This window comes from Pan paniscus, chromosome 20 (assembly GCF_029289425.2).
Source record: "Pan paniscus chromosome 20, NHGRI_mPanPan1-v2.0_pri, whole genome shotgun sequence".
Classification (NCBI taxonomy): Eukaryota; Metazoa; Chordata; class Mammalia; order Primates; family Hominidae; genus Pan; species Pan paniscus.
Window position 1 is genome coordinate 10,506,872 of NC_073269.2, and position 21,959 is coordinate 10,528,830.

Below are 21,959 nucleotides of genomic sequence, written 5' to 3' on the forward strand. Positions count from 1 at the left end.
CTGAGAGCACCCATTCTCAAGTGGGTGGCCTGGTGACATCTGAGAAAATGCCTGAAGAAAGTCGGAGAGCCAGCCCTCCAAATACCTGGGCAAAGAGCTTTCCAGGCAGAGCTGGAAGGAGCTTCCAGAGGCCAGCAGGGTGGAAGTGCAGTGAGGGAAGGCATCTAGCTTGGCGATGAGGTCAAAGAGGTATTAGGCTTGGCGGGGAGTGGAGTTAGGGGTGACTTTGGCTTTTGCTGCAGATGAGATGGGAGCCGTCGGAGGGTTTCGAGCTGAGGGATATGAAGTAGAACTTAACATGACGCCGCCTCTCCCAGGGTTAACAGGCCCCGTCTGGCTGCTGGGCTGAGAGACTGCCGAGCACCAGTGGTGGAATCATCCGGGCTAGATGCTGGTGGCTGGGACCAGAGGGGCTGGCAGTGGAGGTGGCGAGGCATGGTCAGGTTCTGGGGAACTACTGAAGGTGGAGTCAACAGGATTTGCTGATGGCTTGGGAGAGAGGAGTCAAGGACAGTCCTGAGGTTTGGCCTGAGTAATGGGAAGAAGTGAGTTGATATTTACCAACGAGTTTGGGGGGTGCTTTGGGAGGAGTAGATCTGGGGGGACTATGACAGGCTCAGCTTGGCCACCTTAAGTTTAAGGTGCCTGTCAGAATCCACCTGGATGTACCCAGCAGGCAGCTGGATAGATGTTTTCTGCAGAGAAGAGCTTAGAATCCTAAGCCAGTCCAGAGCTTCCCAGGCTCCAGTTCCCTGTAGACCTGTTAGGGCCTCTCTCTGGACCTTTTGCCACTCCTACTTCACCTACCCTTATCCCTTTCACCCACTTCATTCTGGGTCTTCCCCTATATTTTTTTTCCTATGAGAATCCTTTTGCTGATCTTAGAGTTTCCAAGAAGCAAGTAGGTGGTTTTCAGTTTTTTCTCTAATTCCCAGTGTATATTCCATCGGCCTGCCCATCCATCCATCCATCCATCCAACAAAATAAGACCTTTCACTACACCAGGCATATGTGTACATGAAAGAACATGAGAACATGACCAGCAGAGGAGCTAATCGCCATTTAAATTCCAGAGATGGAGTCAAAACATCTTTTTAAAAAATACATAAGCCCACAACCCCTTACAACAATACTGAAATCCAGGAAACTCTGAAAACTGGAAATTTTTTTGTAAATTTGGCATGGACTCACTTGGTGACAAAAGCTGGCCTGAATTGACATGAAGTTACTTATGGTCCTTCTCTTCCCCACTTCGGGTGAATATTCATATAGTTCAGTTCAGAAATACGGCTGTGTTTAGTGGGAATGCCCTGGACCCATAGTTTCAGAGACAGGCCCACACACTCACATTCTCCTCCCCTGTAGTTTAGTGAGTGTCCCGACAAGCAAGATGAGAACTTCCCTTGGTTTTTCAAAAGTTTCCTATTTTACAAGTAAGTGGGTACCTATGGGGGTATACTGTTTAAATGTTTGTAAATATTTAAATATATTTGTTTTATATTTAAAATATATTTATATTTAAATTTTATTATATTTAAATATATAAGTATATATTATATATACATGTTTTAATATTTCAATATATATTTTAAAAATATTTAAATATTTAATAAATAGATGTCAACTTTAGAAACAAATATATATTATAAGATGTGGTTCCTTCTGGCCCCAGCATTTTATGAGCAAAACAATTACTAGCTACTATAAAAATCCACAGGTGCCGGCCGGGCACGGTGGCTCACGCCTGTAATCCCAGCACTTTGGGAGGCCAAGGCAGGTGGATCACGGAGTCAGGAGATCGAGACCATCCTGGCTAACACGGTGAAACCCCGTCTCTACTAAAAAATACGAAAAATTAGCCGGGTGTGGTGGCGGGCGCCTGTAGTCCCAGCTATTCGGGAGGCTGAGGCAGGAGAATGGTGTAAACCTCGGGGGTGGAGCTTGCAGTGAGCCGAGATGGTGCCACTGCACTCCAGCCTGGGAGACAGAGCAAGACTCTCTCTCAAACAAACAAACAAACAAACAAACAAACAAACAAACAAAAATCCACAGGTGCAGGGGCCGGGTTTGGTGGCTTATGCCTGTAATCCCAGCACTTGGGGAGGCCAAGGCGGTTGGATCATTTGAGGTCAAGAGTTTGAGACTAGCCTGGCCAACATAGTGAAACCCCATCCCTACTAAAAATACAAAAATTAGCCGGGTGTGGGGGTGCATGCCTGTAATCCCAGCTATTCAGGAGGCTGAGACAGGTGAATCCCTTGAGCCTGGGAGGTGGATGTTGCGGTGAGCTGAGATCTTGCCACTGCACTCCAGTCTGGGTGACAGAGTGAGACCCTGTCTCAAAAAAAAAAAAAAAAAAAAAAAAAATCCACAGGTGCATTTAAAATTTTGACTCAATTATAATATTAAAGTTAAGCCAATTTAATATTTTTATTAATTATAATGCTAATGTAAAACTAAACAATTAGATCTAAGGAATAAGACCCAGATAAACAATTCCCCAGCACCTGCATTTCTGGTGGACAGAACCATCCTTAGCAGTACTTCAATGATAAACAATGTTAAAAGATGAGTATTTACATTTAAATATACATGACATACACATTATATTATATTGTTGTATTTAAATATACATCACACATACATTAAGGTAATGCGTGCCCTTCACACAGAAAGCAAAGATCAAGTGATTTCAAAGAACTTGTCCTGTTATTGAGGTAATAACTGTCTCTCTCTTCTCAGATTCAGTGGTTTATAAGAAAGAACTTAAAAAACTAAAATATTTCAGTATTGCTTTTCCTGCAGGAGCAAACTATTTCAGAACTCGTTCCCAACCCAAGTCCGTTGAACTGTCACAGAATCACAGAACAGTGATCTTTCCCATCATACATTATAAGTTGCCTTCCGTACCACGCCTGTTGATGAAGAAGCCCTAGTAATTCAAGAACTTAAATTCTTTTCCTAGGGAGGTTACCATAAACTCTTACTTCTCTGGTCAGAGTAGGTGAGTTGTCGTTTCTAAGGTTATTTTAGAGTCAGTTCAAGTCTTTAAACTAGAGCAGGAGAAAGCACAGATGCCCCCCTCCTCCTTATCCAGAAGGACGGGAGGTAAGGATCTTTCCATAAGCAAACAATGTTTCAGGGCATGATGTAAAAAGATAAAATACATGTCAACAATATGTACAGGCAAAAAATTTTTTAAAAAGTCTTTGTTGTTTTGTGTCATTATTATTATTACTGTTACTTTGTTGGGGAACTCTTAGTTGAAACAGAGAATGAAGCTTGTACAAGGTTTGATACAGAGATGAAGCTGACTGAGAGGGAAAAGAACTCATCGAAGCCTGCGCTGGTCATTTATGATACAAAGCAGGAAAATAATTGCAGGGAGGCACAATGCTAACAACACCCCAAAGTAGGAATGAAGCCTGGGGGGGCGGGGGTAAGGCAGCCAGCCCTGGGTCCCGAGCTCCATCTTGCCCTCTCCCCTCCCCATTCTTGCCGCACAACCAGGAGGTTAAAATAGGAAGATGAACCGCGCCGGCAGCCGCCAGAATGGCCCGGGCGCTTGGGGCCCTCGGGGGCCCTTGAAATAGCCACTAGGATCGGGAAATCCAACTTTCCCAGCGGTGCAGCGAGGAAAACCAAAAGGAACGGAGCCGGAGGCTGGTGGCGAGGGAGCGCGGAGGCTTCTCGGAGGGAGGAAAAAGAAAGAAATGAGCATTCGGGGTGTGAGTGAGTGTGTGTGTGTGAGTGTGTGTGTGCGCCCGCGAGCGCGCTGGTGGGCGGTGGGGGCAGGGGGTGGAGTTTAAATCCACAAACACACACACGCACTCGCACTACCTCGGAGAAAATGCCCGGAGCAGTTTAGGTTCTTTAACAAAATAAATAAATTGAAAAAAAAAAAAAAAGTTTCACTCGCGTTGGTGAAACTTTTCTCCCTTCCAGATCAGTCCTAAGAGGAGAGCTGCGGACGTGCGGAGGGGCTTCTTGGGGGCACGTGGAAAGACTGGCGGACGCACGAACCCCCATACTCAGGAATATGGGGTCACAGGGAGAAGGGGAGGGGGTGTCCGAGGCGACCTGAACGCGAGGATTTGGGGCAAAAAGGTGAGAAACAGTTCCCGGGGAAGCTCGCTCGGGGAGTTTGGGATGAAAAGGTGAGAAGGGCAAGAGGGGTTCTCCCCAGGGCAGACGCACCAGCTTTTAGTTAAGGAATGAGAAAAAGGTTCCAGGGGTGCCCCCAAATTCAGTATGTCTGGGAGTCCATTAAAAAGGGGATCCCCGGGACAAGTCAAATCTAGGAATTTGGGGTAAAAATGAGAAGGGAGTCTTCGAGGTCCCCCCGATGCAAGAAGTTTGCGACTAAGAGTGACAGAAGGGCTCTGGGGTCACCCCAATTTCGGAGGTTTGGGGAGTAAAGTAAGAAGAGGGCCCCAGGTGGCCCCAATTCAGGGAGTTTGAGGGTATGAGTAAAAGAGGGGTCCCCGGATGTCCCCATCTCAGAGATCTGGGGAGTAAAAGTGAGGAGAGGGTCCCCAAGCGCCCCCAATTCAGAGAATTCGAGGGTATGAGTAAAAGAGGGGTCCCTGGGTGCCCCCAACTCAGAGATCTGGGGAGTAAACGTGAGAAGAGGGTCCCCCGGCGCCCCCAATTCAGAAAATTCGAGGGTATGAGTAAAAGACGGGTCCTTGGGTGCCCCCAACTCAGAGATCTAGGGGGTTAAAGTGAGAAGAGGGTCCCCAAGCGCCCCCAATTCAGGGAGTTTGAGGAGTTTGAGAGACGTTCCCGGGGCGCCCCCAACTCAGCGAGTTTGAAGGTAAGCGTGAGAAAGGGGTCCCCGGACGCCCCAACCTCAGGAAGTTTTGTAAAAAGTGAGGCGACGGCACCGCACCTCCCCCGCGTTCAGTCAATAAGGAAAGTGGGGACGTCGCCAGGGCCCCCCCAAACTCCGCCGCGCGCGCGGGACGCGGTGGCGGAGGCGGGTCCCGCGGGCGCACCACCCGGACGTTTGGGGTGAGCGGCGGGGACGTGCTGCCCGCCCCCCCGGCCCCTCGAACGGGGTCCCCGCCGCCCCCCACACTCCCCGGCCGGGCTGGGCCCGGGGCGGTCGCATCGGTCACCTGGAGTTCGGGCCGGGAGTTCGGGCAGCGGCTCCCGCGGCGGCGGCAGCGGCTGCTGCGTGTTGGTCCCCGTTGGTAAGTAACAGTCTCCACGGCTACAGTCTCTATGGCGGCGGCGGTGGCGGCGGCGGCCGCTCCTCCTCCGGCTCCCGCCGCCAGCCAGCCTCGCGCAGCCCGCCCGCCCGACGGGGCGGGGCGTTGTTACCGGCAACGGTTACCAGGTTCCGCGCCCCACCTTCCTAACGGCCCGCCCACGCCCGCCTCCAACGGGCCCCAGGAGGGCGGGGCGCGAGACCCTACGGCGTTCCATTGGCTGTCTTCAGAGTCTGTCGGAAGGAGGAGGCGTTCCGCGGTGAAAAAGAGTGCGAGACTCGGCCAATGGCCGCGAAGAGGGGCGGGTCTTGGCGGGAGGCGCGCGCGGCTCAGAGGGTTGGCGAACCGGTGGCGCGCGCGGCGCCGGGGGTTGGTGGCGCGTTTTGGGAAAATCCAGTTTTAGGGGACCCAAGGGACTTCGTTTACCCCACAGGAGGAGTGTGGGACATGTGGGGACAGTCTGATCAGGGGTCAGCAAACTCTCGCTCGCCGCCTGTTTTTCACGGACCCCCAGCTGAAAATTTAAATATATATATATTTTTTACATGGTTAAAAGAAACTATCGGCCGGGCGCGGTGGCTCACGTCTGTAATCCCAGCACTTTGGGAGGCCAAGGCGGGTGGATCACGGAGTCAGGAGATCGAGACCATCCTGGCTAACACGGTGAAACCCCGTCTCTACTAAAAATACAAAAAATTAGCCGGGCGTGGTGGCAGGCGCCTGTAGTCCCAGCTACTCCGGAGGCTGAGGCAGGAGAATGGTGCGAACCCAGGAGGCAGAGCTTGCAGTGAGCCGAGATCGCACCACTGCACTCCAGCCTGGGCGACAGAGCGAGACTCCGTCTCAAAAAAAAAAAAAAAGAAAGAAAGAAACTATCAAAAGGAGCTTTTGTGGGGTGTGAACCTGATAGGAGACTCTCTTTTATTGTATTGGGTCCAGTATTTTGAACTAGTTTAAAGATTGGCAAACTGCGGCCTGCGGGTCAAATTCTGCCTGCTTGGGTTTGTAAATAAAGCTTTATTGGAACATAGCCACGCCCATTTCCTTGAACAGCTTGGAAGGCTGCTTTGACACTACAGGGGCGGAGTGGAGTAGTTGCGCAAAGATGGCATGTCCCACGCAAAGCCTAAGACATTTACTATACGGTCCTTTACAGAAAATGTTTGCCAAACTCACCAGCCCTCCTCTCAAGCTGGTAGATTCAGCTATGAGTAGGACAGAAACAGACAGATCCTCATAGAACTTTTATTCTAGTGAGGGAACATTGACAGCAAACAGAATAAAGAGGTAAACATATAGTTATTCGAGACAAGGGGCTGGAAGAATAGGAGAAAACAACTTGTACTGAGAAAAGGCAGGAGATTAGGCTTCAGCCCCACTCATTCATTCAACAAAAAATCATATTAGTGAGCGCTTATCAAATTGTTATGTGCCCGAAAGTAATCTAAGCATTTTTTAAATATGCAAACTCATTAAATCTTACAATCGCATCTTTAGAAAGATGCTAGGCATTATCCCCGTTTTTATTTGTTTTGTTTTGTTTTTCTTTTTTTTGAGACAGAGTCTCTCTCTGTCACCCAGACTGGAGTGCAGTGGTGCGATCTGGCTCACTGCAACCTCTGTCTCCCGGGTTCAAGTGATTCTCCTGCCTCAGCCTCCCAAGTAGCTGGGACTACAGGCGCCCGCCACCACGCTCAGCTAATTTTTGTATTTTTAGTAGAGACGGGGTTTCACCATGTTGGCCAGGCTGGCCTGGAACTCCTGACCTCAAGTGATCCGCCCGCCTTGGACTCTCAAAGTGCTAGGATTACAGGCATGAGCCACCATGCCCGGCCTTTCCCCATTTTTCAGATCAGGAAGCTGAGGCCCAGAAAGAATGAGTGAATTTGCCCAGTGTCAAACAGCTTGTGAGGGATCGGAACCCTAGTAGTCTAGTGCCAAAGTCCATGCTCTTGATCACCAGATGGGTGGTTTTCAAACATTTTTGACCACAGCATACAGCAGGAAATACATTTTACCTAGGGGCTCAGTCCACACAAACATATCTATAACTAAAACAAATGATACTGTAACTAAAGTACCGTGAAATGATACTTTAACGCACTCTGATATTTCCTGTTCTGTTTCATTTTAATTAAAATGTTGACGGTGATTTGCTAAATTGATTTCATCATCTTCTAATTTTTTTTTTTTTTTCTTGAGACAGAGTCTCTGTCGCCCAGGCTGGAGTGCAGTGGCATGATCTCGGCTCACTGCAACCTCCGCCTCCCGAGTTCAAGCGATTCTCCTGTTTCAGTCTCCCGAGTAGCTGGCGTTACAGGCACGCGCCACCACGCCCGGCTAATTTTTGTATTTTTAGTGGAGACGGGGTTTCACCATGTTGGCCAGGCTGGTCTCAAACTCCTGATCTCAAGTGATCCACCCGCCTCAGCCTCCCAAAGTCCTGGGATTACAGGCAGGAGCCACTGCGCCCGGCCATGTGACAGATTCTTAAGCTCAAGTGGTCTACAGTAATCAGTCCCTTTCATTCAATTATTAATTTAGTCAAAAATATTTATTGAGGTCCAAGTGCAGTGACTCAGCAGAAGGATCGTCTGAGGCCAGGGGTTCAAGACCAGCCTGGGCAACATAGTGAGACCTTATCTCTATAAAAATAAAATAAATTAGCCAGGCGCAATGGTGCACACCTATAGTCCCAGCTGCTCAGGAGGCTGAGGTGGGAGGATCGCTTGAGCCCAGGAGTTCTAGGCTGTGGTGAGCTATGACTGTGCCTCTGAACTCCAGCTTGGTAGACAGAGCAAGAACCTGTCTCTAATATATATATATATATATATATATATATATATATATATATCCATATATATACACTTATATATATACACACACATATATATACCCACATATATGTGTGTGTATATATAGTATATGATGATAGATAGATAGATAGATAGATAGATAGATAGATAGATAGAGCCTACTATTTGCTAGGTGCTAGGGACACAGGTGTAAATAAAATAGATAAAATTCCCATGCCCATAGGAAAAGTGATACAGTAGTGGCTTGGTGGGAGAAGTGGGTGGGTGGGGCTTATCTTAGATAGAGCAGCCAGAGATGATCTCCCTGGGATATCCAACAATCCTGCTTGGCCCAAGACTGAGGGGTTTCCCAGGATATGGGAATTTCAGTGCTAAAACCGGGAAATCCCCAAAGCGGGAAGAGTTGGTCACCCTGGGTCTCTCTAAGGAGCTGACATTTGAGGCAACATTGGAGTAACGAGGAACAAAGGAAAATAGTTTGGAATTCGAAATCCCTGGGGTGAAAGCTGATGTGGAAGAAACAGAAAGCAGGTCCTTGGGCACAGCTGGAGCCAAGTGAAAGGGGAAGAGCAGTGAGTGGGTGGGGTGAGTGAGTCAGGGGATGATATGATGGCCGTCATTTTATTGGAGGCCGTAAGGAAGAAGTCACGATCAGACTGGGAAACCAATGGAGGGTGTCTTTTGTTGTTGTTGTTTGTTTTTGAGCTGGAGTCTTGCTCTATCGCCCAGGCCCACGCTGGAGTGCAGTGGTGCGATCTCAGGTTGTAGCCTCGGGGAGTAAGGTGACTGCCTGTCCTGGAACTGCTGGTCAACCCGTTTAGCTAAGCTAGACGTCTTCCCGCTCCCAGCCCTGGCCAGAGGTGGAAACTGTGGCCCCAGTTATCTCAAAAGACAAGCACAGAGTAGCAAAAGACAAGCCAACAGGTGGCAAATTCTTAGAGTCCTGCTTTTGTGCGGCACATTTTTGTAAATTAAGGTGATATTTACATACCATAAAATGAGCCATTTTAAAAGGAAACAGTTCAGTGGCATTTAGTACATTCACTGTGTTGTACAACCACCACCTATATCTAATTCCAAAGCATTTTCTTTTTAATTTGTTTTTTTTTTTTTTTTATGATGGAGTCGCCTGTCACCCAGGCTGGAGTGCAGTGGCACGATCTCACCTCACTACAACCTCCGCCTCCTGGATTCAAGCGATTCTCTTGCCTCAGCCTCCCGAGTAGCTGGGATTATAGTTGCACGCCACCACGCCCAGCTAATTTTTGTATTTTTAGTAGACATGGGGTTTCACCATGTTGGTCAGGCTGGTCTCAAACTCTTGATTTCAAGTGATCTGGCCCCCTCGGCCTCCCAAAGTGCTGGGATTACAGGCGTAAGCCACCTCGCCCGGCCCCCATGGAGGGTTTTAAGCAGGGGTGTGTGCGGGGACAGGTGGGGTGGGGAGTGGGTGGAATGTCATCCGATCTGTGATTTTATTTTATTTTGTCAATTAATTATTTTTTTAAGAGACTCTTGCCGGGCGCGGTGGCTCACGCCTGTAATCTCAACACTTTGGGAGACCAAGGCGGGCGGCTCACGAGGTCAGGAAATCGAGACCATCCTGGCTAACACGGTGAAACCCCGTCTCTACTAAAAATACAAAAAATTAGCCGGGCATGGTGGCGGGCGCCTGTAGTCCCAGATACTCAGGAGGCTGAGGCAGGAGAATGGCGTGAACCCGGGAGGCAGAGCTTGCAGTGAGCCGAGATCGGTGCCACTGCACTCCAGCCTGGGCGACAGAGTGAGACTCTGTCTCAAAAAAAAAAAAGAGACTCTTACTCTATTGCCCAGGGTGGAGTGAAGTGACACGATCACAGCTCACTGCAACCTCAGACTCTTGGGTTCAAGGGATTCTCCCACCTCAGCCACCCAAGTAGCCAGGACTATAGGCATGTGCCACCAAGGCTGGCTAAATACAAGAATTTTATTTTTTTTATTTTTATTTTTATTTGTAGAGACAGGTTCTTGATCTCCTGACGTCAAGTGATCCTCCTTCCTTGGCATCCCAGAGTACTGGGGCTACAGGGATGAGCCACCATGCATAGCCTAAACTATAATTTTAAAAGCTCAGTTGAGGCCAGGCCCAGTGGCTCATGCCTGTAATCCCAGCACTTTGGGAGGCCTAGAGGGGTGGATTACTTGAGGTCAGCCTGGCCAACATGGTGAAACCCGGTCTCCATTAAAAACCCAAAAATGAGCTGGGTATGATGGCAGGCACCTGTAGTCCCAGCTACTCTGGAGAATGAGGCAGGAGAGTAGCTTGAATCTGGGAGGTAGAGGTTGCAGTGAGCCGAGATCGCACCACTGCACCCCAGACTGGGCAACAGAGAGAGACACCATCTCAAAAAACAGAAATGAAAATAAAAATAAAAATGAAAGCTCAGTTGAGCCACCTCATGGGGAATAGATTGTAGGAGACAAAAGGGACAGAGAGAGATCCTAGGAGTCTGTCCCAGTTCTCCTGGGTGGGAAAGTATGGTGGCTTGGTTTAGGGACCTGGTAGTGGAGGTGGACATGAGTGGGTGGACTGAGGGTACATTTGGAAGAACACTCTAGTGGACTAGATGTGGGGAGTGAGGGATAACATTTTAGGGTGCGACAGGAGGTGCCTTGTAGCTGATTTGTACGCTCCGTTCTGCTAGAATGCTTGTCTTTGAAATGTCAGTTAGTCCCAAAGTGGTGGATATAATAGGAAACAATTTGAGCATAATGTGGATTTTGCCTTCTTTATGCACAATTTTGTCTGCAAGAAACACTAGGTAAATAGAAAACTGCACCTGTCTGGACCAAATCGTGTAGGACTGCACAAAATATGCATAAGCACACATCTGAAATATCTACCAGCCACCTCAGCTTCCTGTGAATTATGAGCCACATTTATCTACGCCTAGCATTACAACTTTCCATCTGATTACAGATGACTTTTCTACCTTTTCACAATAACTCACAAGCTGCAATCCTTCAATAGCAACTTCCTCAAGCAAACTTCAGCCCTTTTTCATGGCAATGTGGCATATTTACTATAGTATTTATATATTTCTTAACTAACCAAAATGTGTAAAACTCTTCAATCTCAAAGAAGAAATCATGAGGGAAATTAGAAAATACATTAAGGGCCAGGCACAGTGGCTCACACCTGTAATCCCAGCAATTTGGGAGGCTGAGGCAGGTGGATCACCTCAGGTCAGGAGTTTGAGACCAACCTGGCCAACACAGTGAGATCTCATCTCTACAAAAATTAATTTTAAAAACTTAGCAGGGCATGGTGGCATGTGCCTGTGGTCCCAGCTACTTGGGGGGCTGAGGCAGGAGGATCGCTTGAGGCCAGGAGATGGAGGCTGCAGTGAGCTATGATCACGCCACTGTACTCCAGCCTGGGTGACAGAGAGAGACCCTGTCTCTTAATAAGAAAAGAAAAGAGAAATTGCTGAAGTGCCACATTCCTGTTGACATAGGACACCCAGGGCAGACAGCGAGGAGATAGATGAAGCTTAATTCTTGAATGAATGGAGATAAGGCTGATATTTTCTCCTAGTGGACTCTGGTCCAGTTCATTCCAGAGACAAAGCTTTGCCTCCTTAAAGTAGCCACTTGAACCATGTTGGAGGACCTTGTTGGGCACAGCTTGGAGGGGAAATAGCAGAGCTGAAGTCTGCAGCAGAAGAAGCCACAGGAGTGGATAACCAGGTAGTGGTAGAGGGAAAGGGGTGTGCACAAGGCAACACCTGACTCCCTTGCTCCTCTTACCTAAGGCTCAAGGGCAAGTGACACCAAGGAGGAATCATTTTCAGGGTGGCCAACTCATCCTGGTTTCCTTGGGACTTTCCCACTTCTAAAACTCAAAGTTGCAGTTCCCCAAAATGTAAAAAGTGGAATTCCCATGGGATCCAGCAATTCCACTCCTAGGTGTCTGCCCACAGGAAGTGAAAACTTAGGTCTTCACAAAAACTTCTACATGAATGTTCCTAGCAGCATTAGCTCATAAAGCCAGAAAATGCACACAACTCCAGTGTCCATCCATGGAGGAACAAATAAACAAAATGTGATCTAGGCCGGACGCAGTGGCTCACGACTGTAATTCCAGCACTTTGGGAGGCCAAAGTGGGAGGATCACTTGAGGCCAGGAGCTTGAGACCAGCCTGGGCAACAAAGTGAGACCTCCATTTCTAAAAAAAAATTTAAAATATTAGCCAGGCATGGTTGCACACATCTGTAGTCCCAGCTACTTGGGAGGCTGAGGCAGGAGGACTGAGCTCATGAATATGAGGCTACAGTGAGCTGTGATTTCACTACTGTATTCTAGCCTGGGCAACAGAGGCTCTGTCAATGAAGGAAAAAAAAAGAAAGGAAGGAAGGAAGGAAGAGGAAAGAAAGGAAGGGAGAGAGAAAAAAAGAGAAAGAGAAAGGGGGAAGAAGGGAAGAGAGGGGGAAAGGAAGGGAAGGAGGGAGGGAGGAGGAAGGGAAGAAAGAAAAGAAAAAGGAAGGAAGGAAAGAAAGAAAGAACAAAAGAAAGAAAAAGGAAATTACCTAGGTGTATTCCCAAATTTTTGGCTGTGAAATGAATTCTTTGCCTCACATCACCCCATAATAAAGCTGTGGTAAATCTTCAATTCCCATGGAAGGCTAGTGAGGAGGGTTAGGTGTCTAGAGACCTGGGTTTGGAGTCAAACAGGTGAAAATGGAGCTGTTTTGAAGGCAAGGGGCACAACAGAGTGTTTGCATGCCCAGAATCACCGACTTGAAACCCCAGCATCAAATGATTCCAAGGATGGGTCTCTGTCACCTCGAATAGTCTGTGAGTAAAAAACATAATTTAAGATGAGGCATTGAGAAAAAGTGGATGACAAAAACCTGGAAACACCCTAAACAGCCTACAATAAAGCACTGATTACCCAAAGCAGCATTCAGCTAAACAATGAAATATTATGCAGCAATGAAAAAGAATAAGATGCAACTATCTGAGCAGTATAGGAGAATGGCTACAATCTACTTATTAAACAAAAAAAGTAAATGCAGTACAGTGTTCATAGTGCACTCCTATTTGTGTTTTTAAAGAAAGATATTTATTTAAAAAGAGTACCCTTTAAAGTAGTACCCTTTAAAGTGTATATCTACCAGCCAGGCATGGTGGCTCATGCGTGTAATCCCAGCACTTTGGGAGGCCAAGGCAGGTGGATCACTTCAGGCCAGGAGTTTGAAATCAGCCTGGCCAACATGGCGAAACCCTGTCTCTACTAAAAAATACAAAAATTACCCCAGAAATGGTGGTGCATGCCTGTACTCCAGCTACTTGGGAGGCTGAGGCAGGAGGATTGCTTGAACCTGGGAGGTGGAGGTTGCAGTGAGCCAAGATGGCGTCACTGCACTCCAACCTGGGTGACGAGCAAGACCTTGCCTCAAAAAAATAAATAAAAATAAATTAAAAATAAAAATAAAAATAAAATAAAGTATATGTCTACCTACAGTGTGTGTGTGTGTGTGTATGTCTTATAGTAGATATCTATCTATATCTGTTACCCTTTAAAGTCAATATACAAACATTTATTGTTTACTATGTGATTAATAGTTTCTCCATCATTTTGCCATATGAACTCATTTTATCTTCATGATAATTTTTGCATTATTAGTCCCATTTACATATAAGGGAACTGAATGTATTCACTATCTACTGCTGTGTAACAAATTACCCCAAAGATCAGTAGCTTAAAACAAGCATTCATGATCTCACATAGTTTTTGTGGGTCAGGAATCTGGGTGCAGTTTAGCTGAGTGGTTCTGGCTCCATGTCTCTCAGGAGATTCTGGCCAAACTGTCAGCTGGGGCTGCAGGCTCATCTGAAGGCTCAACTGGGAAAATTATTCTTCTTTCCTTCCTTCCTTCCTTCCTTCCTTCCTTCCTTCCTTCCTTCCTTCCTTCCTCCCTCCCTTCCTCCCTTCCCTTCCCTTCCTTTCCCTTTCTTTCCTCCCTCCCTTCCTCCCTCCCTCCTTCCCTCCCTTCTTTCCTTCCTTCCCTCCCTCCCTTCTTTCCCTCCCTCCCTCCTTCCCTCCATTCCTTCTTCCTTCCTTCCTTCCTCTCTCCCTCCCTCTCCTCTCCTCTCCATTCCTCTCCTCTCTTCTCCTCTCCTCTCCTCTTCCCTTCTTTCTCTTTTGAGACAGGGTCTTGCTCTGTCACCCAGGCTGCTGTGCAGCGGTGTGACCATGGCTCACTGCAGCCTTGACCTCCCAGGCTCAAGTGATCCTCCCACCTAAGCCTTCTGAGTAGCTGGGACCACAAGGGCATGCCACCGTGTCCAGCAATTTTTTTCATGTTTTGTAGAGATGGGGTCTCCTTATGTTGCCCAGGCTGGCCTCAAATTTCTGGGCTCAAGTAATCCTCCCACCTCAGCCTTTGAAAGTATTGGGATTATGAGTATGAATCACCACACCTGGCCTATTCACTCTTTCTTCCTTCCTTACCTTTCTCTGTCCCCTTCTCCCTCCTTCCTTCCACCCCTTTCTCTCTTTCTCTTCTTTCTTCTCTCTTTCTTCTTTCTTTTTTCTCTTTCTTCTTTTTCTTTCTTTCTTCTTTCTCTCCCCCCTTTTTCTTCTTTCTTTCTCTCTCTTTTTCTTTCTTGTAAGAACACTTAACATGAGATGTAGCCTCTTACATTTTGATGTGCACAGCACGGTATTATTAACTCTAGGCATAATATTGTGCTGCATATCTTAGAACTTATTCCTCTCATATAGCTGAAACTTCATACCTGTTGAACAGCAACTCCCTATGGGAGAGGATTCACTTCTAAGCTCACTCACGTGGTTGCCGGCAGGCTCGAGTGCCAGCTCAAGAGCTATTGGCTAGAGATTTCATTTCCTTACCATGTAAGCTTTTCAACAACATGCTTGAGTGTCCTTGTGACATGGCAGCTAGGACCTGGCAGCTGGCTTCCCCTAGGCACTCAAGACAGAAACCACAGTCTTTTTATAGCCCAATATCAGGAGTGACATCCTATCACTTCTGACTTATTTGTCAGAAGTAAGTCAGTGAGTAGGCCAGGCGCGGTGGCTCACGCCTGTAATCCCAGCACTTTGGGAGGCCAAGGCGGGTGGATCATGAGGTCAGGAGTTCAAGATCAGCCTGGCAAAGATGGTGAAACCCTGTCTCTACTAAAAATACAAAAATTAGCCAAGCGTGGTGGCGGGCGCCTGTAATACCAGCTACTCGGGAGTCTGAGCCACAGAATTGCTTGAACCCAGGAGGCGGAGGTTGCAGTGAGCCAAGATCATGCCACTGCACTCCAGGCTGGGTGACAGAGTGAGACTCCATCTCAAAAAAAAAAAAAAAAAAGAAGTAAGTCAGTGAGACTGGATGCAATGGCTCACGCTTCTAATCCCAACACTTTGGGAGGCCGAGGTGGGCGGATCACTTGAGGTCAGGAGTTCTAGACTAGCCTGACCAGTCTCTACTAAAAATACAAAAATTAGCTAGGCGTGGTGGCACACGCCTGTAATCCCAGCTACTTGGGAGTCTGAGGCAGGAGAATGGCTTGAACCTGGGAGGCAGAGATTGCGGTGAGCTGAGATTGTCACACCACTGCACTCCAGCCTGGGCGACAGAGCAAGACTCCATCCCACATTCAAGGGAAGGATTAGATAAGGGTGTGAACATGAGACAATGGGGGCCCTGGGGGCCCATGTAGGGGCTGCCCCACCACACTGGGGTACAGAAGGGGTCAGTCACTTGTCCACACTTACAGAGCTGGCTAGCAAATTGCAAAGTTGGGATTCGAGCCCAAGCAGCACGTCTCTAAAATCCGAGTTCTTCACCTCCACCCTGTACCATGCCTCCTCTGTGCCCTTTTGCAGCCTGCTTGTATATGCAGATAATATTTCTGGAAAGATAAAAAAAATACACTGCGGATATACATAACAGTAGAAGGGAGGCTTAACTTTCATCAAAGAACCTTTCATGTTGTTGAGTCTGTCTGCATTGTTTTTATGTGTGTTTACCAAGCACAGATATTATTTTTCAATCTTTTTTTTTGCCATAGAACTCGAATGGCATGATAAAATAAAAGGATATTTTTCTGCTAAAATACAAAATAAAATCAAACAAAATTATTTATTTATTTATTCATTTATTTTAAAGATGAGGTCTGGCTCTGTCGCCCAGGCTGGGGTACAGTGGTATGGTCGCAGCTCACTGCAGCCTCAAACTCCTGGGTTCAAGGGATCCTCCCACCTCAGCCTCCAGAGTAGCTGGGACTACAGGCACCTGCCACCACCAAACCCAGCTAATTTAAAAAAAAAAAAATTTTAAGAGACGAGGTATTGCCATCCTGCCCAGGCTGGTCTCAAACTCCCGGGCTCAAGTTATCCTCTGGCCTCAGCCTCCCAAAGTTCTGAGATTACAATCATGAGCCACCCTTCCCTGCCTCAAACAAAAACATTTAGACAGCACGCTTACAAGGAAAGAATTAGTAAAACCACAGGGCCAGTGAAAACGAGTTTGGGTATGAGAACGGTACAAAAACTGCCTCCTTCCTGGGACATTTCCAGGTCTGCTTGAGAGAATTTACCCTTGGTGATTGTTAAAACTATTTTTTTTCCCCCAGACGAGCTTCTCCCTAATTGATTGTTTTTATTTAACTGATGACTGTTAATTAACCAGCTCTATTAGAACTTTACAGGCCATTCACGCACTGATGCGTAGTTTTAACAGCCTCTTACTTGGTACCAACCTGAGTCTGAGCATCTGATCCTTTCAAGAGTAGCATAAAAGGACAATTTCCATAATGATGGGGCTTCTGAATAGCGGATTTTGTGTAAAAAGCACCTGAGTACCGCAGAGATCTTTTATTTGTCTCGCGGCTTTCTCGCCATCCGCTGCCACGTTTCTCTGGAACACGGAATCATTTCCATAGCAAATACTTGTGACCCCGAACAGCCATCGAAGGGGCAAGCTGAATACACACCAAGCACATTTAAAAGAAAAAATAATTTTTTTTTTCAGCCAAAGGTATTAGCCACTTCTAGGCAACCGGGAAGCAGAAGGATAGAATGGCTGTGCGTGCCCGTGTTCCATATTAACTTCAAAGGCAAGGAAGAAGGAAAGGAAAGAGGAAAAAGCGAAATAGAAGGAGGAAAAAAGAATTTGGAGAGAAAATAAAAGGGGTAACCGGGCATGGTGGCTCACGCTTGTAATCCCAGCACTTTGGGAGGCCCAGGTGGGTGAATCACTTGAGGTCAGGAGTTCGAGACCAGCCTAGCCAACATGGCAAAAACCCCATCTCTACTAAAAACAAAAAATTAGGCCGGGCATGGTGGCTCACGCCTGTAATCCCAGCACTTTGGGAAGCTGAGGCGGGTGGATCACGAGGTCAGGAGACCAAGACCATCCTGGCAAACATGGTGAAACCCTGTCTGTACTAAAAATACAAAAAATTAGCCGGGTGTGGCGGTGGGCGCCTGTAGTCCCAGTTACTCTGGAGGCTGAGGCAGGAGAATGGCGTGAACCCGGGAGGCAGAGCTTGCAGTGAGCTGAGATGGCGCCACTGCACTCCAGCCTGGGCAGCAGAGTGAGACTCTGTCTCAAAAAAAAAAAAAAAAAAAATTAGCCCGTGTGGTGGCGGTGCCTGTTAATCCCAGCTACTCGGGAGGCTGAGGCACAAAAATCTCTTGAACTCGGGAGGTGGAGGCTGCAGTGAGCTGAGATCGTGCCAGTGCACTCAAGCCTGGGCGACAGAGCAAGATCCTGTCTCAGGGAAAAAAAAAAAAACGGTGAGGAATGAGAAGGAAAGAGGTTTATAAAAAACAGAGAAACAAAAAATTTCAGTAACAGAAGCTGTCAAGCATACTAGCTGCCTTCTTTATGAAAATAGAGATAAAAATGTTCAATTCTGGGCGGGCACAGTGGCTCCTGCCTGTAATACCCGCACTCTGGGAGACCAAGGCAGGACGATCGTTTGAGGCCAGGAGTTTGAGACCAGTCTGGCCAACAAAGCGAGACTGCATCTCTACAAAAACATAAATAAAATCAGGCTGGGCACAGTGGCTCACACTTGTAATCCCAGTACTTTGGGAGGCTGAGGCGGGTGGATCACTTGAGGCCAGGAGTTTGAGACCAGCCTGGCCAACATGGTGAAACCCTGTCTCTACTAAAAATACAAAAATTAGCCAGGCGTGCTGGCAGGCGCCTGTAATCCCAGCTACTCGGGAGGCTGCGGCAGGAGAATCGCTTGAATCCAGGAGGCAGAGGTTGCAGTGAACTGAGATTGTACCACTGCACTCCAGCCTGGGTGACACAGTAAGATTCCATCTCAATCAATCAATCAATCAATCAATCAATCAATCAATCAAATCAACTGGGCATGGCAATGCGGACCTATAGTCCCAGCTACCTGGGAGGCTGAGGTGAAAGAATTGCTTGAGCCTCGGGAGGTTGAGATTGTAGTGAGCGGAGATTGGGCCATTGTATGATAGGCAACAGAGCAAGACCCTGTCTCAAAATAATAAGAACTCAAAAAAGAGAATGTTCAATGTTTAGCTTAATTACGACTAAGCTGTAACAGTAACATAGTGCGTTGACAGTCTAGGTTCTGTGCCTGAATGTTAGCAACTTTTCAGGATTGATACAAAGATTTACCTTACAACTTGGCAAGGCAATCTAACGAAAGGGACAGTGGGGGCTTTGCAACTAGTTCCCATCTTTATAAACGACACTGGCTTCATCTGCATTATTTTAAGGACATCACTGTGTGAACTGTACCACTTTTATTATTATTATTGTTTTAATAGAGACAGGAGGCTGGGCACTGTGGCTCATGCCCGTAATCCCAGACTTTGGGAGGCTGAGGTGGGAGGATCACCTGAGGTGAGGGAGGTTGAGGCTGTAGTGAACGACAGTTGTGCCACTGCACTCCATTCTAAACAACAGAGTGACACCCTGTCTCAAAACAAAAACAAATTGAGATGTAACTTACAGACGTCAAAGTGCATAATTCTTAATTGTTTACATATGTGTGACTTTTTACGTGTGTGTGTGTGTGTGTGTGTGTGTGTGAATCCTTACCACCAGCACCTGGATCAAGGTATGGAATATTTCCTTCTCCCCAAAAGGTTCTATCTTGTCCTTTTCCAGTTAATACCTCTACCCCATTTTTCTGACTTCTACCACCACATGTATTTTGCTTACTCTTTTATTTTATTTTAATTTTTTAGACAAGTTGCCCAGGCTGGAGTGCAGGGGCACGATCTCAGCTCACTGCAATCACCATCTCCTGGTTCAAGCGATTCTCCTGCCTCAGCCTCCCAAGTAGCTGGGACTACAGGTGCACACCACCATGCCCAGCTAATTTTTTGTATTTTTAGTAGAGATGGAGTTTCACCATGTTGGCAAGGCTTGTCTTGAACTCCTGACCTCAAGTGATCCACCTGCCTCAACCTCCCAAAGTGCTGGGATTACAGGCGTCAGCCACCGCGCCTGGCCTTTTCTGGCTTCTTTAGCATATTATATCTGTGAAGTTCATTCATATTGTTGAATGCATCAGTTGTTCATTCTTTTAAAAAAAATCTGAGTGGTATTTCATTATATAAATATATCACTATTTATAGGTTTATTCTTTTGTTGACAGACATTTGGTTTGCTTCTAATATTCTTTAAAAAAATTTTTTTTTGAGATGGAGTCTTGCTCTGTCTTCCAGGCTGGAGTGCAGTGGTGAGATCTTGGCTCACTGCAACCTCCGCCTCCCAGTTTCAAGTGATTCTCCTGCTTCAGCCTACCGAGTAGCTGGGATTACAGGCATCCATCACCACTCCCGTCTAATTTTTGTATTTTTAGTAGAGACAGGGTTTCACCATGTTCGCCATGTTGGTCTTGAACTCCTGACCTTGGGTGATCCGCCTACCTCGGCCTCCCAAAGTGTTGGGATTACAGGCATGAGCCACTGTGCCTGGCCCCTCAAATTTTTAATAGACACAATTGGCAAGAAACTTCACGTGCACAAGCAAGTGGTAAGAAACTTCAAACCATTTTCTACAAGCCTTTAAAAAATTATAACAGGTGAAATTATGTCTAAGGACCCCAACTTCTCTTCTTTATTCATTAACAAATATAAGTTTCAAAAATTGTTGTAATGATGTAAATGGCTTTTTGAATCCAGTTGAGTGTTTTCCCATCAGGCACTTCAAATGATAATGATGCTCTAATTTGCATGCATTGTTGGAGGAGTCATCCACTTGCTGGCTTGATCCCTGCTAAAAGAGCATACCAGCTGCAAATTGACAGAAGAATCTGATACACGTGAAGATGGGGACTTGGAGGCTTTATCTGGAGCTGCAGCTACCAGGAGCCCCCTTCTGGTCTCCTCCAAGAACTGCACCTTGGCTTCATGGCCTTACCTTGGCACCTGGAACATGGACTCCTTCAGTATCTTCCAATACCTGGATCCACAGTGACACAGGATGTTCGTGGTGGACAGCGAGTGTCAGACGTAGGGATCAAAGACACACCTCCAGACCTCACTCCATACTGGCCACCCCGACAGGAGCCTTGGATGAGGCTGCTCATGGCTGTAGATGACACACCAAGGAACTAGAGCTTTTCAGATGCCACCTGGCCACACCTGTTCTCGGCCATAGCAGTGTTACTTGGTACTGTCAACGTCCACTGCATTCTGTCAAATGTGTGTCATTTAAAGACCACAAGACATAACATACATTAATTCGTTAAAACTTATTGTATTTTATTTTTTAAACTGAGATAGGGTCTCTCTCTGTTGCCCAGGCTAGAGTGCAGTGGTGCAATCACAGCTCACTGCAACCTCAAACTCCTGGGATCAAACAATCTTCCCGCTTCAGCCTCCCAAGTAGCTGGGACTACAGGTACATGTCACCACATCGCGTTAATTTTCAAATTTTTAGGAGAGATAAGGTCTCACTATGTTGCTCAGGCTGGCCTCAAACTCTTGACCTCAAGCAATCCCCCCGTGTTGGCCTTCCAAAATGCTGGAATTACAGGTGTGAGCCACCATGCATGGCCTAATTTTGCTTACACACACACACACACACACACACACACACACACACACACGATAAGAAAATTGCAATTTCAGGAGCCATGACTTAAGACATCATTGATTCCTGATGGGGCAGGTCAAAAAAAAAACAAAACAAAACAGGACCACAAGATGGCAGTATTGCATAACAAGCTTTACTCCACGGCACTTAGATAGGTTTGCATGCGGGGAATGTCCCTTCCAGCAGGACTCCTTCCAGAGGAACTCCTGGGACAGAGGAGAGTTAGAGGGAGGGCTTAAGTGTCTAGGTGATGTCATTGAGTAACAAGGTGGGGAGAGTCTGCATCATAGAACTCTGAAAGGCAACAATAATTTGGGGTTTCTTATGGCTGTAAGATTTTTCTTCTCTGTGATTAATAGGTGTTGGGTGCAATTTTGTGGGGTATGCAAAGCAGGTAGGCTCTAAATGACTAAACATATGCTTATTTGTGCAATATTTATAGCAATGGATTGTGTGAGAATTTGAGCTTGGTGCTGGTGGGCTTTGAGCTGAGAGGTCCCTGCCTGCCTGCTGTAAAGAAATAAATGAGATAGGGCTGATAGAAAGACACCGTCTTTGGCTCATTTATACAGCAAGTGACAACCAATTTAGTTCAGACCTTCCTTGCTTCTAGACCTGCACCATCCACTCTTATCCACTTCTCATTCTTCCTGGAAGCTGCCACGGAACATGCAGACCCCTGTATCCCCTTTTGCCAGTAGGGACACCCACTTTTGAAAAGCCACGGACCCCTGGCAACGCAGCTGCAGACATACCATTTAACTCACCCTGCCTGGAAAAGGAAAGTAAATGTTTTCTTCCCAATTTTTGCTAGGGAAATCCAGGCACATAC

The 21,959-nt window shown here is 46.9% G+C and overlaps 1 protein-coding gene across 9 annotated transcripts in view; it reads right to left on the minus strand.

Moving 5' to 3' along the window:
• Positions 1 to 21,959, minus strand: part of RFX2 (regulatory factor X2) — a 207,384-nt gene that overhangs the window by 113,535 nt on the left and 71,890 nt on the right. For 3 of the 9 annotated variants that reach the window (XM_063599802.1, XM_063599801.1, XM_063599800.1), the window contains exon 1: positions 5,121 to 5,313. The exons of 3 other annotated variants lie outside the window; for them this stretch is intronic. The gene's annotated coding sequence lies outside the window, so the exon portion shown is untranslated. Of the gene's footprint in view, positions 1 to 5,120; positions 5,349 to 21,959 lie in introns of those variants that run through there. 3 more of the 9 variants (XM_063599794.1, XM_034945947.3, XM_063599799.1) reach the window with 3 other exon arrangements.